Here is a 17,687-nt window from a genome sequence, read left to right as displayed (position 1 = left end):
CCCAATATCTGAAACCATTGGTCTCTGAAGCTATAACCAGAAATAGGTGACACCAAGTTCAACTCCTATGAATTAACAGAGATTTAACCCTTCCTATGTTTACTTGGGATTGAGCCTGGGTATCTGGTGCATGAACTCCTCCACCTCCTCATAATATTGCCACAAAATTCTGGGTTCATTTCAGGTGGCTATAGCCACTGTCAATCTGTTGCCAAAGGAGGCAAGAGGGAACAAGCAAGCCATCATCTTCTCTAGAACTCACTCTGTAATTTTCCTCCAGGATGAGAGATCTCCATCCATTAAGTTGAGATCTGGTTTTGATCTGAGAGGCTTGGTGGGCTTGATGGAGGCAAGTGTAAAATCCCTAGATATGAAGGGATCAGAAGAGATAGAGAAACACACTCATCAAAAAAATAAAATAACAGTCAAAAGCCCTCCTCAAGATAAGCCTATAAATTAAAATTCCAAAACAAGTAGGAAAATAAGTGGATTAATAAAATGTGGTATATGTATACCACGGAGTACTATTCAGCATTAAGAAACAATGGTGATATAGCACATCTTGTATTTTCCTGGATAGAGCTGGAACCCATTCTACTAAGTAAAGTATCCCAAGAATGGAAAAACAAGCATCACATGTACTCACCAGCAAATTGGTATTAACAGATCAACACCTCAGTGGACATATAGGAATAACATTTATCGGGTGTCGGGGAGGTGGGCGGGGGGAGGAGGGGATGGGTATATACAAACACAATGAGTGAGATGTGCAATGTTTGGGGAATGGTCACGCTTGAGGCTCTGACTCGAGGGGGGAGGGAAGGCATGGGCAATATACGTAACCTTAACACTTGTGCCCCCATAATATGCTAAAATTAAAAAAAAGAAAAAGAACTAACAAATGGGCGAATTCACTCATAAGTGGTTTCACAAAAAGAGCAATCTTCCATAAGCATACTTAAAGAAACATGTTTAGTTGGAAATATAAGAGATTTCCACAAACCTGATAAGACGTGTACCAAAATTCTGCATCCAACATTATACTTAATGGTGAAACAAGAGTACGTCCATAAGAATCAGAATACAAAAATAATACCTGCTAACATCATTACCACACGACTTTTACTGGACAAGCTAACTAATACACTGGAATAGTAGAAGGAATAAGATTTGTAAGAAACAGAAAAATCTAATTGTTATTATTTACAGTTGCAATTATTTTTTATATTGCATACATAAGAGAATATACATATAAATTCTTATAACTAATAAAAGATTTGACCAAATTTGCTGGATGCAAAATCAACAGACAATAACCAATAACAGTATAATTCATCAGCAATGACCAATTAGACAATGTAATAGTGAAATATATCCCACTTTAAAATAGCAAAAAAATGCAGAAGTATAATAATTCTTAGAAATAAAATTATACAGATTCTGCATTATAAAGATGTTAATTTTTTCCAAATATTACTTTAAACTTAATGCAATTCCAATCAAAATCCTACAGGGCTTTTTATGGAAGCAGACCTACTAATTCTAAACTGATTCATATGTAAGGTCCAAAGTATTCATAACAAGTCTGAAAAGGAAAAACATGGATGAAAGAATGGCTTTATTATATATCAAGACTTACTAAGTTATAGTAATTAAAACTGTGATATTGGTACAGGAATGGGCAAATAGATTCATGGAACAGAAAGAAGCATTGAAATAGATGCAAACTTATAAGTTTATGACAAAGGCGGCATTACAAATCAAAAGGAAGTATACACCATGTAATAAACGATATGAGGGATTTGACTCCCCATTAAAATGTATGTTCCTTTCTTATAGTATACCTCAAAATTAATTATAGAGGCTTTAAATATTTACATATGAAATAACTAAAACCATTATAATAATGTTAGAAGAATACTGTTATGATGGTTGGCAGAAGTCAGCAAACTTTTCATAAAGGGTTACATTGTACATATTTTAGACTTTACACACCATGCACAGTCTCTGTCACATATTTGTGGAACCCCTAAATACATTTTAAAACATCGTAACTTATGAGATATTAGTAAAGAAGTTGTGGCCTTTATTTGATTCACTTAGCCATATTTTGCTGGCCTCTGACATATGGGATAAAGACTTCTTATATAAAACCAAAAATATAACTTACGAAGGAAAAAGTGATTAATTTTACGGCATTAAATTAAAAAACTTTGGCACGAGACCAGAAACCACCATAAACAAAGTTAAAAGACAGGTCAGATACAGAGAGATAAAATATTTGCAACCTATATAACAAAGCTTTTGTATCTAAAATATGTGAAAAACTCTTAGAAAACAGTGAGAAGACAAAAAATAGGAAAATGGGAACTGGCAACTCACAATAGAAAAATCTGAATTATCATTAAGGATTAAGAAAGTACAGATTAAAATACAATAAGATAATATATTTTCCCATCAGATAGGCAAAAATAATAAAGTATGACAGAACTAAGTATTGAGGAAGATACGGGGAAATTCTCACACAGGACTGGTTGGAGTATAAATTGGTGTAGCCACTTTGTATATTTATCTTTGTAGATAAATCCCATATAACCAACTATGTCATTGGTCTATTGGTCCAAAATTGGTAATGCAAATTTAAGATTAAGCTAATAAGATTACAGTGTCTAGATCATAGTATTTAATAGCATCTTTTTTTTTTTTCCGTTTGACCTTCTACACCTGAACATACGCATTATTTTATATTCAGGTGCAACATTTTAAGAGCAACACTGATTACAGAGAGCCTACAGAAGGCTAGACAAGGTGGTGACTGTTCTGCTGAAATTATGTACTATAATAATTGAAAGAATTGGGAATACTGAGTCCTTAAAACAAAAAGCTGGTGAGAATATTAGAAGAGACACAAAACTGAAAATTACCAATGTAACATAACTTTCTTCTAGTCTTTCAAAGTGTGTGTGTCCTCTTTTAAACCTAAGGAACCAGACCTTATAGTCTTTTCAAATACTCTACTGTAACTACTATTGTTATATTTTCTAAACCAAGAATTTTAAAAAACTGTGATCTGAGAAGTAAAAGTAAAATTACGAGGAAAAATAGGACATAATATTTAAAGGGATACTAGATAAAAGGTCTAGAACAAATTATATGTTATATATTAATAGTACTCAATGATTGATTATATCCATTACTTCAATTTACATATCAGCTGCCACTATCTTTTTCATTTTGTTCCTCAAAGTATTTGCATGCTAACATTTATCGTGCAATTTAAAGTATACCACAGCTGGAAGAGTGATAACAAGATGGAGGAACAGGAGGCCCCATCCCTTATCCCCCCCCCCCATATAAACACTGATTTTAAAACCACATATGGACTGGATACCTTTGTCAGAACCCCAGAATCCAGTTAAGAACTTTCAGCACCCAGCAAGAGCACAGGACTGAGAAGAGCTACACTGAAATGAGTAAGAAGAGCAGTTTCACGTTGCCAGCAACGTCCCGTCCCCAAAATCAGCACATGTCAGAGACAAGAGAAATCATCCCAAACCACAATTTCTCAGTCTGGGAAAGGAGTGAATGACAGGTACACCCAACATCCCCAGCTATTCATAGCACTGCCCAAAAGACTAAATCCTCTCTTAACCTCACCCATAGTGCTGAGGCAACTGGCATAGTTGGAACACCTAGGCGTAGCTAAGACCAAAGAAGAAGGGCAGATGGTTCTAGCACCCTGCACAGCCTCCACAGTTGGAGAAGCCCTGAGAAGCTATGTGGCTCCCAGCAGCTGGTGGGAACTGTAGTAACTGGTGAGTCTCCACAAATCCCCCCAAATCACTGCCAGGCATGCTAACACCAGGAGCTGGCATAAATCACCTCTTCCAGCACTAATTATAGCTCCTGAAGTGGATCACAACTATCCACATAGATCACAGCAGCTTCATGGCCTCTCGCATTAGCTATAGCATTTAGCCCCCAGTGCAAATTGCAGCTACCAGTGCTAATCACAGCTGCTAAACACAGATTACAGCAGTCATGTGACCCCTGGGAATAAGCATAGCCCCCAACAGCCAGTGTGACCACCAACACTCAGCATGAATCACACTACGTATTGTGGCTGTAAGCAGAATGCATGGATCTCAGCAGACCATACAAATCTTAGCAGATGGCATCATTCTCAAAAGCCAGTTCAGTTCTGTGGTATTGGGAAAAGGCACACAATCTTGTGTCTTCTCTTTCAAGAAGGAAGAAAAGAAGTGGAACTTGCACCAAGTGACCTGCCTTAGTTAAAAGAGGAGGATGACTCTCAGTAACCAGCATAGCTCAATGGGATTGGAAGAAGGTGTATAAACAAGTTCTGTTTCTTCAGGACACATAAAGGTAGGTGATGATGGTGCACAACATATCAATATCAATGCACTACCATAGGGAAAAGATATGGGTGGCTCTCAGTACCTGGCAATACTCTCTGGGATTGGGAGAAGGCAGAAAATCCCTAAACTTCTTCCAAGAAGGGAGGGAAAGTAGTGGAATATACACATCCATTAAAAAAATATTTGAGAAACTTACAGAATCTCTAGCTGGGGTGATTGGTTAATGTCTTTTCATGCTGAAACCATTCTGGAAATACTGGAAGAGGTAGCTGCTTCTTCAAATGTTCAGACACCAGAGCAAAGCTACAAGGAACACAAACAATCAGGAAAATATGACACTAAAAATTGTTTTTAGATCTCCAGTAACTGACCCTAAAGAAATGGGGATCAATGAATTGCCTGACAAATAATTCAATATAATCATTTTTAAAGAAACCTGGCAAGCTCCAAAAGAGGACAGATAGACAATTAAATGAAATCAGGAAAACAATATAGGAAAAGAAATAAGAATGTCAGCAAAGAGATAGAAACCATACAAAATAACCCAAAATTCTGCACTGAAGACTACAATACTGAATTGAAAAAAGTTAATAGAGATCTTCAGTAGCACAGTTGATCAAGGAGAGAAATCAGTGTACTTGAAGACAGGAGGAAGAAGAGGAGGAGGGGAGGTAAGGAGGAGGGGAGGGGAGGAGGGAAGGAGGAGGAGAAGAGGAGGAGGAAGAAGGAGAAGGAGAAGAAGAAAGAAGCAGCTCTTTACTTAACTGGCCATTGATTACAGTATTTTCTCTGTTTTCTCTGTTTGTGGATGTTGCTTCTCTGGCTAAAACTAACTAGTTGTCAGGGCTGGGATTATAATGAAGAGAGTGAGGGTACACTACTGGGTGTAGAATTTTAAAAACCCAAAAATACTCAGTGATAAAGATAAATAATGTTTTAATGAAATATTTAAAGACAATACAAATTAATACAAAAACCCTGATGGAAAATATATCAGACTGGCAGGTCTGATTATCCTAATGAAGAATTCAGTGAGAGTGTGAAAATAGAATGGGGATTGCCCATACCGGGAAATTCTCATTGATATTGGAGAAAGAATGTTATGTCTCCCAAAATATGAAATAAGGACTCAAATATGTTTATATGGATATTAAAGAAAAGGATGACACGAAAAGGCTGGGGTATGTGGGGTCATTTTGCTTGCATACATAATGTTTCAATGAATAATTTTAGCCTTGCATGAATTATTTATTAAGCATGAATTCTAAACAAGGAAATTTCTGGGTCAAAAGCTAAGCATATTTTATGACTTTTGTGCTTAGAGGCATAATCTAGTGGAAAGAACTGGTCATCAGATGCAGACAGACTTGGGTTTCAATTTCTAGTCAATCTTTGTTGTCTTTGTGAATTTTGGGAATTTGATAATCTCTTCGAGCATCACTTTCTTCATCAGTAAAATAAGGATAATGAGTCCCACTTGACTGGATACTAGACACATCTTAAAGAAAGAAAAATCTTCCTAAATTGTATTTTATGCCGTGCCCCCCTTCTTTTTAACAAAGAATATATCAAACACAAGAGACAGTATGCCACACTGGTCATAGTGGTTTAAGAGCATATTTTATGGAGCCAGCTAGACAGGTCTTCAGACCTTATTCTGCCACTTACTATCCCTATGACCTTGAACACATTACTTAACCTTTCTAAGGTTCATTTTCCTCATCTGTAAAATGTCATTAATAGGAGTACACATATAATAAAAGGGGTATTTGCTTTTGAAATGAGCCAATAAATGGATTGGGTTTAGAAAAGTACTTGGAAAATAACAAATGTACAATGAGTATTTGTTGCTGTTGTATTCACTTTTTTCTTAATGCACTTCAATAAAATGATGTATTTAGAAGCTACTGAGTGATGCAAGGATGTTTGCCCTTATATTACATGTCCCCAGACTATTAAAGTTTTAAAATCCCTATGTCTATCATTTCCCTATTTTCTTCTTGCTCTCAATGGACATTTCCTGCTAATAGTAATATGTCTGCCTGTAGCATCCTCAATCCAACTTTTAATATATCTCATGTAACAGTCTATGGACTAGGAAAACATATATTACTGAATTTCTTAGAATAATGTAAAAAGGAATAGATAAGGGGCTATGAACAAAATCCTAATTATATAAAATTTGCATGTAAAGAAATAAAGTATGTTAGTGCACAGGCATACTAATTTCCCAAATGCATCTTATGCTTTCTTCCTGATTTGATTGTTAAAAGAATACTCTAAATCTATGAGTAATGAAGTTCTGAAGCAGTTGAAGTGTTATCTCACTAGCATGCCATTTTTAGAAGGATAATATGACATAGCAGAAACAACAAAGACAACATAGATCTGGGACCAAATTGTGATTCCTTTTGCTCATGTGAACTTCAGCAATTAGTTTAGCATTTCTGAGCCTTACTTTCTTCATATTAAAAGTAAAAGAACAGTTTTGAAATAAGACCTATAGGATTAGAGACTGTCTATGCAAATAAATAAATACAATCTCAATAAATAATAGAGCTCAATACACAGGCCAGGCGTGGTGGCTCCCACCTGTAATCCTAGCACTCTGGGAGGCCAAGGCGGGTGGAAGGCTCAAGGTCAGGAGTTTGAAACCAGCCTGAGCAAAAGCAAGACCCCATCTCTACTAAAAATAGAAAGAAATTAATTGGCCAACTAAAAATATATAGAAAAAAGTAGCAGGGCATGGTGGCCCATGCCTGTAGTCCCAGCTACTCGGGAGGCAGAGGCAGAACAATTGCTTGAGCCCAGGAGTTTGAGGTTGCTGTGAGCTAGGCTGATGTCATGGCACTCTAGCCTGGCACTCTAACCCAGGCAACAGAGTGAGAGTCTGTCTCAAAATGAATGAATGAATGAATGAATGAATAAATAAATAAATAAAAATAAAAATATAGAGTTCAATACACAATAATTTTTAAACTATCTCTCTGCCCACACATAATTATCTTTAGATTGTCCTCCAAATATGTAAATGTTTTAACTTTTCACAGATTTATATTTTACCCACTGATATGACTTTATTTTGGTTTATAACAAATTTAAATACTTTACTAGATCAGTAATACCTTGAAAAATTATTCCAGACTGCTTTTATTTTTTAATCTCTATTTTTAAAATAAGGTTGAATACTACATTTTTAATCCAATATGTCTGAATTATTTATAGGTAGTTTTAGTAAAAAAATTAAAACTTCCATCCCTTTGGTTCCTTGCCTTGATTTGAATAATTTGAATGGTTCTGGGTTGTCAGCTAATACTCATCCACTATGTATTTTGCTGATGATTTTCTTTGTACAGTCTCCATCTGTCTCCAAATCTGTCTTGCATTTTTCAAATAAATATTGATAAATTATAGATGTTTTTTGTTAAACAGACTGAATCTTAATAATAAAGGGATATAAGATAAAAGTAAAGGAGAATTATATAAAATGAATATATCCCATGTCAATGAATATGACATCAATGGTTGATCTGATTTTTAGGGTAGCAGTAAGCATACAGTTTATATAATGTACTTTATTGCTTGATCTAGACATTTTTTAATAGTCATGCACAAGTAGTGATATCTAATGTATATAGCAGGTTATAAATTTTGATTTAGATCACAACTTCCCATTCTTGGAACAATAAACTACAATATTTATCATCATGTCACATTCAAAACACACTGGACTATCTTTTTTGATTCACTTCCAAATCTAGTCTAAATTGAAGCATAGTTGTTTCTTTTAGTCTCCTAGCATAGGGCCTTTCTTAAAATTTAGGGGTGGGCCAGGGAAAGAACTGATATATTATGACAATGACTATCTCTATCTGATTCATTACACTTCACTTTGTAATATCTACATTTGAAACTTATTATATGTCCTCTCAAATGAAATATATCTTTCAGATCTCTGGAAGATATTTAATATTAAATATTAGTCCTCTAACATTTGAAAGTTGAGTTTTTCTACCTTAGATTCATTACTGATCTTGCTGTGTCACCTAAAATTTATTAATAAAGATGACACTTTAATCCTAGTGAAACTGGTTGGTGTATTATAAGTGAGGAACAAAAATGCCAACAGACAGATCAGAGCTCCAGGAATACTTCTGATTTTTTCCAACAGAATAGATTATATTAACCTGGAAATGTATGTGAAAATAAACTTCAAATGTTATTCTTGTAGCAGTGGGCATTCATAAGGGCAATGATACCTGACATTGTGGTTCCTTTTTAGGCATTTAATGACTTGTTGGATCATTAAACATCATTCACTCTCTGCTTTTCATGGCTCCTTGAGCTAGTTATTAACTCCATAGGAAAGAATGTGAACAATGGAGTTATTGCCTAATTGTAGTTACAATCTTTTCTCCTCTGTTTAACATGTATCTATGTGACTAATATCAGGAACTTTACTATTCCTACTATTTCTGTAGGAACTGATACCTTCATTGAATTATTTTAAGATCTATATGTTTTATAAGATAAAATTGTTACAGATATGAATTTAGTAAACTGAATTGCATTTTTTTTCCTTTCTTTGGAGAATAAATATAAAGTTGCCAATAATCCATATAAAAATTATAATTCACAACTAAAACATGGACAGTATTGAAAAATAAAGTATAAAGCTACATTTGAAATAAATTTTGCTTTCTGATCATAAATTAATTTGGTTTATATTTACTTATTTTGAAAGTTTCTTTTCAAATGGTTAATACAGTAAATTGATAGTATATATTCTATCATTTTAATGGTAAAATATTTAATGTTTATTTTGTGAATAATAATATATACTATTTTAAAAGTACTTGTTTTTCATGTGTTTTCCATGGTGTTTTTGATTTGTGCTAGAATAAAGAGAGTTTTTTTTTCTATTGATGATTTCTGGATTAGACTATAGACCGGAGATCACAAAATGGAGCTCATATGCCACATTCAGCTCATAGATATACATATATTTATAAAAGTTCAATTAATTAAAAAACTTAAAATAGACTTCTAAGAGAAAACTAAGAGAACATCTTTGTGAACTTGGCTTAGGCAAAAATTTCCCAGATACAACACTGGAAGTTCAATTATTAAAAGAAAAAAATGATCAATTGGACTTCACCAAAGTTAAAAATGTATGCTCTTCAAAATGCACTGTTAGAAGAATGAAAAGGCAGACAACAGACTAACAGAACATGTTTTGCAAATCATAAATCTGATAAAGGGCTTTTATGCAGAATTTATAAAGAACTTGCAAACTCAGTAATAATAAATATAACCTAATTTAAAAATGGGCAAATAATTTGAAAAAAGAACACTTGACCAAAGAAGATACACAGATGGAAAATAAGCACATGAAATCAGGTTTAACATCATTAACTTTTAGAGAAATATAACTTAATGTAATTAAAATATAAATTAAAAGGACAATGAGATCTTACCACACACAGATGATAATATAATGGCTTTAAAAAGTACTTGACAATATCAAGTGCAAAGATGCAGAGAAACTAGAACTATCATCATTCATCTGATACATCTCAAAATGCTTTCCAAGTAAAAATTTCTTATATAGTTAAACTTATCACACGATCCAGAAACCTCACGCTGGGTGTTCATTCAAATGAAATGAAAACATAAATTTACACAAAAGCTTACATATGAATTTGTATTAGTAATAACCATTCCCAAGTAGCAATCTGATTTGCAGTTGTACCCTTTCACATGCAGTGAAGGGGCTGTGCAAACATTCATAAGGAAATAAAGCTCAAGTGATGGTGATGGTGCTGATGACAACTACAATTATTTAATATATACTATATGTAAAATATGTCACATAAATCATTTTTCCAATAACTCTGTAAAGTACATAAATATTATTACCCTAAATTCACAGAAAAGAAAACCAAACTTGAGAGAAGGTAATTTAGTTGAGATTTCACAGCTAGGAGCATCATACTTATTACTTAAACCGAGATCTGTTTCTTTCAAAAGAGCAATTAAAAGTGACCATCATAGTTCAGTGACTGTTTTCTGTTCCAACACACCTGAGTGATAGATGTATTCCCATCATTAACTATGGAACAGAGTTCCCATAGTAACAAGGAGAGAAGTTTCATAGTATCAAAGAGAAGCATAGTTTTATTACAAAAAAAGAAACAGATAACTTTGAAATGATCAAGCATCCTTTTTAGCACAAAAAAAGCATGCCCCCAACTTCAGTCTCCTTTGTGGAGACTCACTAACCTACATGGTCAAAATTAATATAAATTTCCTTACCTAAATATCTTCCCAACTTGTAAACCCATCTCACTTAATATACCACTATTTTAATACAGTTTTTAAAATGTTTACATGAATGTCATATATTAAAATATATTATAAATTAGCTCAATGTTAAATGAAATTCCCCTTGCCTAAATGATGCATCCCAGGGTTTTATGATGAATACAGAGATTAAACAGCCCTTAATCAGTGCCTGTTGAAGACTTGTGGGAAATGGGAAAGATGCACCTAAGCTAGAAATGATGCTTTTGTAAACATTCAAGATTGTCTGGAGAGATTGACATAACCCTAAGCAATGTTCTAGATTGTTAATATGAGGATTCAAGAACACTTAGAAAAGTAAGTGAAGGTCCAATTTATCTCCTATTTATAGATGAATAAACTGAGGCTCAAAGAGAGTAAATAACCTATCAAAAGTCACTCTGCACATTGTATGGAACCAGAAAAAACCTTGTATAGCCAAAGCAATCTTAAGTAAAAAGAACAAACTGGGAGGCATTAGTCTTTCTGACTTCAAACTGTACTATAAAGCAATAATAATTAAATCATCCTGGGACTGGCACAAGAACAGAAGCATTGATATTTGGAATAGGACTGAGATTACAGAGATGAAACCATCTGCATACGGTAATCTAATCTTTGATAAAGCAGACAAAAATATGCAATGGGGAAAAGAATCTCTCTTCAATAAATGGTGCTGGGAAAACTGGATAGCTACATGCAGAAGAATGAATCAGGATCCCTACCTCTCACCTCTCATAAAAATCCACTCAAGATGGATAACAGATTTAAACCTAAGGCATGAAGTCTTAAGAATCCTAGAAGAAGAGGTTGGGAAACCCCTCTAAGACATTGGCCTAAGTAAAGAATTATTGAAGAAGACCCCCAAAGCAATCACCACAGCAACAAAAATAAACAAATGGGATCTGATCAAATTAAAAAGCTTCTGCTCAGCCAAGGTAACTATCATTAGAGCAAATAGACAACCTACAGAATGGGAGAAAATATTTGCTCTCTACACTTCCGATAAAGGTCTGATAACAAGAATCTATCTAGAACTCAAAAGAATTAACAAGAAAAAAATCAAACAACCCCATCAAGAAATGGGCAATGGAAATGAACAGAAACTTTTCTAAAGAAGACAGAATAATGGTGAGCAAACATATTTAAAAAAATGCTCCACATCTCTAATCATTAGAGAAATGCAAATCAAAACCACAATGAGATATCATCTAACTCCAGTGAGATTGGCCTGTATCAAAAAATCCCAAAACAACAAATGCTGGCAAGGATGTGGAGAGACAGGAACACTCTTGCACTGCTGGTGGGACTGCAAATCAGTCCAACCTTTGTGGAAAAGAATTTGGAGATACCTCAAACAGCTAGAAATAGAAATACCATTCGACCCAGCAATAGCATTGTTGGGCATCTACCCAAAAGAGCATAAGACATTCTATTGTAAAGACACCTGCAACCGAATGTTTATTGCAGCACAATTCACTATTGCAAGGACGTGGAAACAGCCCAAATGTCCATCAATTCATGAGTGGATTATTAAAATTTGGTATTTGTTTACAATGGAATATTACTCAATTCTAAGAAACAACACAGAACTATCACCACTTATATTATCCTTGATTGAGCTTAAGCCCATTATCCAAAGTGAGATGACACAAGATCAGAAAAATGGACTCCACATATACTCGCCATCAAATTGGTACTGACTGATTAACACTATAGTGCTCAAAGGGTGGTGGTGTTCACCAGGGATTTCGGGGGTTGGAGGGGTCGTCCCACATCTGAGGGATGTGGTGAACATTGTGGAGGGGAAGGGCATACTTCTAACACTTGTTAGGGAGAGGCAAATATATAAAATATAACCAAAATCTTAAGAAAAAAATAAAAACAAATATTTGTCGGGTGTAGAACAGGTGGGAGGGGAGAGGAGCGGAGGGGTATATACATACATAATGAGTGTGTTGCGCATCGTCTGGGGGATGGACATGCTTGAAACTCTGACTCGAGGGGGGAGGGGAGACAAGGGCAATGTATCTAACCTTAACATTTTTACCCCCATAATATGCTGAAATTAAAAAAAAATAAAAAATAGTCAAACATCTAGGAACAGGCTGATCTGGAATACAGACCCAGATCTGTCTCAGTTGAAATTTACAATGATTTTCAACATGAAGCAATTTGGTACATATTACATATTAAGTGAAAGACCATTTAAAAGTATGTGATTATTACTACTATGTAATATATGTACATTGACATTGCATTATTAGTAAGCAAAGATTTCCAAAATTCAAGTGAAAATGAAACTCCATTTTTATTCACTAATTGTCACAGCTTTTAAAATTAAAATAGAAAGTAAGTTTCTGGAAAGATGATCTGTTTCCACACCTAGACAGCAATCACTCTTATAGAATTTGTCTTATGTAACTATTTTGATAGCCTGTGGTCTATTGAAGGCTTGTAATGTCTACGGAAAGGTTTAGACAGTTAATTGTGATTAAGTTTGGTCAATTTCACTTCTTATCTCAGAAGCTACACATCACCCATCCCTCAGCCCTATGGCAAGCAGCTGTGCATGTGCTTCTGGACCACCTTGCATATAGCTTTACGGAGCAGGCTAAGAAATAAGGACCTGTCCTCCAAATATCAAGGATCAATATTTTGAGCACTGCTTGCTGCCTCTGATGATAGATGTACAGACACAGAGGCAGGTAAGCATTGTTGCATCACTTCCCAGTGGGGCAAGCCTCTTCTCCTCCAGCTAAAGAAGCTTGGGATTTAAGGAGCTTGTGCTTTTTCCTTCCTTTGTTTTTCTCTTTTCCCCGTTTTTGGATTAAGATATTAAAGACTAGGACATTCAAAATCAACTGCATATATAAGGGACATTAGAAACCAAGCATGCTCAAAGAAAGGCTTAGGCTCAGAAAAGACTTGATAAGACCTCAAGTTATGCCTAAGGCTGATCTTTGGCATAGTGACAGACAATAGCAATCAAAATCAAAGCATAACAGAAAACATAAAGTGATGGCGGGAAAGTCTGATTTATTAGATTTTGTTACTAGATTCAAATGTCCAGGTTTCAACAACAAAAACAAAATCCCAAAACATACAAAGAAACAGGGAAATATGTCCAATTCAAAGGACAAAAAAATAAACCAACAGAGACTATCCCTGATAAAGACAGATTGGCTGGCCTACTAGACAAGAGTTTAAAAGACAGTTTAAACTGTCTTAAGATGTTCAAGGAACTTCTCCACATCTTCAAAGGAAGATATGGAGAAGTTCAAGGAAATAAATGTCAACAAAATATAAATATCAATAAAAAGATAGAAAATCTAAAAAGAAACCAACAAGAAATTTTAGAGTTGAAAGTATAATAACAGAAATGAAAAATCCACTAGCAGGAATTAAAGGCAGATTTGAGAAGGCATGAGAAAGAATCAGTAATGTTAAAGATAGGGCAATTGAAATGATAAAGTCTGAGGAACAGGAAGAAAAAGGATCAAAGAAAATTACCTAAGGGATCTGTGATACATCATCAAGCAGAACAGCATATGTGCTGTGGTAGTCTCAACAGAAGAGAAAGAGGCAGAGAGACCATTTTAAGAAATAGTGGCCACAAACTTACCAAATTTAATTGGAGAAATGAATATAAATATCCTAAAAGGTCAATTAACTCCAAGTAGGATGAACTGAAAGAAATAGAGTCTCACTCTGTTGCCTGGGCTAGAGTGCCGTGGCATCAGCCTAGCTCAAAGCTACCTCAAACTCCTGGCCTCAAGCCATCCTCCTGCCTCAGCCTCCAGAGTAGCTGGGACTACAGGCATGCACCACAATGCCCGGCTAATTGTTTCTATATATTTTTAGTTGTCCAGCTAATTTCTTTCTATTTTTAGTAGAGACAGGGTCTCGCTCTTGCTCAGCCTGGTCTCAAACTCCTGAGTTCAAACGATCCGCCCACCTCGGCTTCTCAGAGTGCTAGGATTACAGGCGTGAGCCACTGTGCCCAGCCTAGAATAGCACTTTCAAAACTAAAGACAAAGAATCTTGAAAAAAGCAAGAGAGAAGTGACTCATCAAATGCAAGGGATACTCAATAATATTATCAGCAGATTTCTCATCAAGCACTTTGAAGGCCAGATGGCAATGGGCTGATATATTCAATGTGCTAAAACAAAAACAAAACCATATCAACCAAGAGTCCTATATCCAGAAAAATTTTGCTTCAAAAGTGGGTAAGAAATTAAGATATATCCAAATAAATAAAAGATGAAGGAGTTCAATAACACTAGATCTGCCTTGAAAGAAATTATAAATGGAGGACTGCATTGAAATGAAAGGACACTAGATAGTAACTCAAAGCTGTATGATTAAATAATGTTCTCATTAAAAGTTACTACATGGCCAATTATAAAGATTGGAGTTTTTGTAACAACAGGTAATACTGCTACCTTTTCTTTTCTACATTATTTATGAAATTAATACATGTTCAAGAGCAATTATTAGTCTAAAATCTAGCATTATTATAACATTGGCTATGTTGTTTTGTATATAATTTAAAAGACTAATGCATAAAAATAATTATTATTTTAAGATACTGGACACACATGTAGAAATATGTAATTTTTTGACATAAATAACTGAAACAGATGGGGACCGCTGTAAATAAGCAAAATATTTGAATGTTATTGAAGTCAAACTGGTATAAATTCAAATAAGTCTTGTAACTTTAGTATATTAAATGTAATCCTCTTGATAAATGCAAAGAAAACAGTTATATAATATGCACAACAGAAAATAAGAGAATTAAAATGTTTTACTACAAAAAGTCAACTAAGTATAAAGGGATAGTAATGCAACAAAATGAGGGACAAAAATCTATAAAGCATATGGAACACAAATAGCAAAATGACAGCAGTAGCTCCTTCCTTATCAGTAATTAATTTAAATGAAAATGGATTAAAGGAGAATGAATTTTTTAAAACATGTTCTATTTATATGATCTCTGTAAGAGACTCACTTTGGATCCAAAGACACAAATAAGTTGAAAGTGAAAGTACAAAAAATATATTCTATGCAAAGAGTAACCATAAAAGAGCAGGGATGGCTATATTAATTTCACATGAAATAGAATTTAAACCAAGGAGGTTTATAAGAGATAAAGAAGAATATTGCATATTAATAACAGTTTTAATACAAAAAGAGGATATAAAAATTATAAATACTTGCATACCTAACAATAGACCATCAAAATATATGGAGGAAAAATTGACAGAATTGAATGAAGAAATAGACAATTATAGTTGGAGAGGTCAATAATCTACACTCAATAAAGAGACAGACAGAAGATGAGTAAGGAAATAGAGGCCTTGACCAACACAATAAAAATCTAATAGACATGTACAAGACACCAAACAATAACAACAGAGCATTCTTCTCAAGTATACAAAGTCCATTTCCCAGAATAGACCATATGTTAGTTCACAAATTAAGTCTTTAAATTTAAAAAGGCACATATGAAACAAAGTAGCTTTTTTAACCACAAAAAAATTAAGTTAGAAATAAATAACAGAAGGAAAAATGGAAATTTCTCAAATATGTAGAAATTAAATGACATATTCTTAAATAACCAATAGATCAAAGAAGAAATCACAAGGGAAAATAGAAAATACTTAGACATGAATCAAAATGAAAATACAATATATCAACACATAGGAAGCAGCAAAACATAGTACTAAGGAGGAAATTAATAACTATAAATACTTACAGTTAAAAAAACAAGAAAGATAAAATCAACAACTCAACATTATGATTTAAGGAACTAGACAAAGAAGAATAAAAATGCAAAGCTAGAATAAGGAAGGAAATAATACAGATAATAACAGAGATAAAGAAAATGGAGAATAGAAAAACAATAAAGAAAATCAATGAAACTAAGAGTTGGTCATTTGAAAACATCAACAAGCTTTTCCTTAGATTGACTACAAAGAGAGAAGACGCAACTTACTAAAGCCAAAAATGAAAGTGGATTGTTTCCTTGTGTCGAGGAAGAAAAAAAAAATGAAAGTGCAGACATTATTACTCATTCCACAGGAATAGAAAGTATCAAAGGAAAGTATCAAACTGTACTTTGAACAGTTGTGTACAAACAAATTAAATAACCTATATTAAATGAACAAATTCCTAGAAAAACAAAACCAACCAAATCTAAATTACAATGAAATAGAAAATCTGAATAGAACTATATATAGGAAAAAGACTGAATCATTAAAAAAAAAAATCTCCCAAAAAAGAAGAGCACTGAACCTTATATACTAACTGATGAATTCTTTCAAACATTTAAAGAACTAACACTAATCTTTTACAAGCTTTTCCAAAAATTTGAAGAGTAGAGAATGCTTGCTAACTCCTTCTGTGAGGCTAGAATTACCCTCTTATCAGAGTCAGACAAAGGCACTAGAAGAAAATAAGACTTACAGATCAATATTCTTTAAAACCATCAGTGTAAAAATCATTAATAGGAGACTAAATTCAACAGCATATTAAAATGTTTACACAATATGAACAAATGAGATTTATTCTTTTTTTATTTATTTTTATTTTTGTTTATTTATTTATTTTTTATTTCGGCATATTATGGGGGTACAAATTTTAAGGTTTCAATAAATGCTCTTTTCCTCCCTCCCCCCACAAATCTGAGTTTGCAGCATGACCATCCCCCAGATGATGCACATCTCACTTATTATGTATGTATATACCTGCACCCCTCCCACCTCCCACCTGCCCAATACCCTATTACTGTAGTTCCTATGTGTCCACTTAGGTGCTGCTCAGTTAATACCAGTTTGCTGGTGAGTATATGTGGTGTTTGTTTTTCCATTCTTGGGATACTTCACTTAGTATGGGTTCCAGCTCTAACCAGGAAAATATAAGATGTGCTATATCACCGTTGTTTCTTAGAGCTGAATAG

Source organism: Microcebus murinus, chromosome X, assembly GCF_040939455.1.
Source record: "Microcebus murinus isolate Inina chromosome X, M.murinus_Inina_mat1.0, whole genome shotgun sequence".
In the NCBI taxonomy this organism is placed as follows: domain Eukaryota; kingdom Metazoa; phylum Chordata; class Mammalia; order Primates; family Cheirogaleidae; genus Microcebus; species Microcebus murinus.
Note: the sequence above shows the minus strand (reverse complement) of the source record.